General features: G+C 37.0%; 1 long non-coding RNA gene across 1 annotated transcript; it reads right to left on the bottom strand.

The window, feature by feature from the left end:
* Nucleotides 1-1,747, bottom strand: LOC125210885 (uncharacterized). The gene is made up of 3 exons (XR_007174413.2): nt 1,522-1,747; nt 423-1,116; nt 1-350 (listed from the first exon to the last, which is right to left on the bottom strand). It is a non-coding gene; the product is annotated as an uncharacterized LOC125210885 (long non-coding RNA).
* Nucleotides 1,748-2,040: the final 293 nt, after the last annotated feature.

The raw sequence follows: 2,040 nt of genomic DNA, 5'->3' as shown, positions 1-2,040 counted from the left end.
TGCAAAATTAAAATAAAAACAAATATTGTAATTCTTATGTTGTAGTATCATATTATACGAATTTATTTTAAATTTATTTGAGTCGGTATTCCATAACTCTTGGGTTACCACTTGGACTTTTCTCGTTCATCTCCAACAAAGCTGTTGCAAGTTGCAACTGCTTGAAAGGCTTCTTCGCCTAACTAATTCCTCGGATCAAGCGTGGGCTCTTCCTTTCCTCTTCCAAACGGCCCTGGCTCAAACTCCATCTTCTGTCGTTTGTATAGGAGCTGTATTGTCCACCCCTTAATCGTTGGGAATGTACGTGTTACCAGGCGTCTCTTGAGCATGATCCTGTCCACGTAGCAAAGCTGCATTATATAAAAAATTAGTCAGCCAAATGGACATAAATTCACATAATATGAATTACAACAAACACTTACAACGAGAAAGGAGAGCGGGCCAGAGAATGCTTTCCTCGGATTATCGGACCACAGTTTGTATCATGTCTAGCACGTACCCACACCAATTATAGTCCCTAACATTCGGAAAGTCTTGAATTGTTTTTATAATCTGAGTGTGGCAGTAAGCGTCTCCAGGTGGATTAAGGAAGATAGTGTCGAGGACGATTAGGAAGAGCTTCCTGAAAAGATCTCCCCCCGGGTATCACTCAGCAGCCTAATAAAAAAAAGTGTCAGAAAACGAGCATGGGTAAGAAACATGGAGACACGATGCGGATGCTCCTATAAAATAAAAAGAGCTGTGTATGAGGTATTCTGTCCGCATCATCTTAAGGGGTTGTGTTGCCTGCATTTGCTAGTTCACGGGCTGACGGGTATTCCTCTCGATTCTCTCATTTCCTTTGGGAAGACCAAAAGTCATCTGCACGTCTTCGTCGGTTAAATACAATATACAATGCAGGTATTTTACGCCACAAGTATCGCTATCGAAATTCTCCAATATCGTCCGGGCTAATTTGGTAGGCAAAGCATCCACTTTGTACTTTGTAGTGAAGCAAGGCACCAAAGCCCATCTCTTCAACAGATTGGACATCATCTGTATAAACTCTCTGCTGCTATCCTTACTTCACCCTTTTCGTGCCTTTTTGGTTGGCTTGGTTTCAATATTCTCCTGCAACTGTCAAATATAAATCATTAGTTCATATCAATAGCATCCTTGATCCAATGAAGAAAGGCAATTTGAATAACAAGTTGTGTCAATTATAACACAATTACCATCAATGCTTGCACTTTATTCATTCACATCAACAACTAATTACCATATCAATGTTTGTCCTAAAATAAATACTACTTCATCCAATAATAAACAATATTCATCTAAAGTTTTGTAATTAGTCAAACATTCAACAATTATATATGTAATGCACAACACACAATTTAAAGGGTGTGATTCAACAATTATTCTGAATGTAGCAAAGTAACTAGGTCGATGAATGTTTTGCTAAGTGCATCAAGGTTCATAAGAATTTTATAACAAAAACACTATTAGATGACTTAATCAACCATAACCAAAGCCAATTACCAGGATAATCTTCCTCTGGTTGATTGCGTCCACCCTTTCTCGTACGACTCTCTCTCTCTCCATAGTCTTCACCTTAATCGTTGCAATCAAGAGTTTGGGTGAGATGATGTTTTGGTTACTGCTATTGATTTAGATATCAATACACAAATAAGCGGCCGGATTTGATACACTATTGTTTAGATTGATGTTACTAGTTATTTATTCTGATGTTAAATGCTCTGGTAAATTGATGATGATGATGACGACGCTTAGGACGCAGAGCCATCAATCATGTTTATTGTCGATTCACTTTTCCACACATCTTTTATAAAACGATTTAAGAATAAATAAATATGAAGTCAACATGGTTTTCGGGCCAAATAGGTTAGATATGTATAAATTTGATTTCATGGGTCCAAATTATGCGCAAACTTCTCCTTGTTTTCCAAAATTATCAACAATTATTAGAATATTCAAATTTTCAATTTTTTTCAAATTCGGAGTATTTACGAAACTTTGATTTTTCTTCAAACCTAAGCA

This window comes from Salvia hispanica, chromosome 3 (genome assembly GCF_029641045.1).
Source record: "Salvia hispanica isolate PSC_SH4W2 chromosome 3, Shi_PSC_v1, whole genome shotgun sequence".
NCBI lineage: Eukaryota > Viridiplantae > Streptophyta > Magnoliopsida > Lamiales > Lamiaceae > Salvia > Salvia hispanica.
Note: the sequence above shows the minus strand (reverse complement) of the source record. Positions and strands in the feature narration are given on the sequence as shown.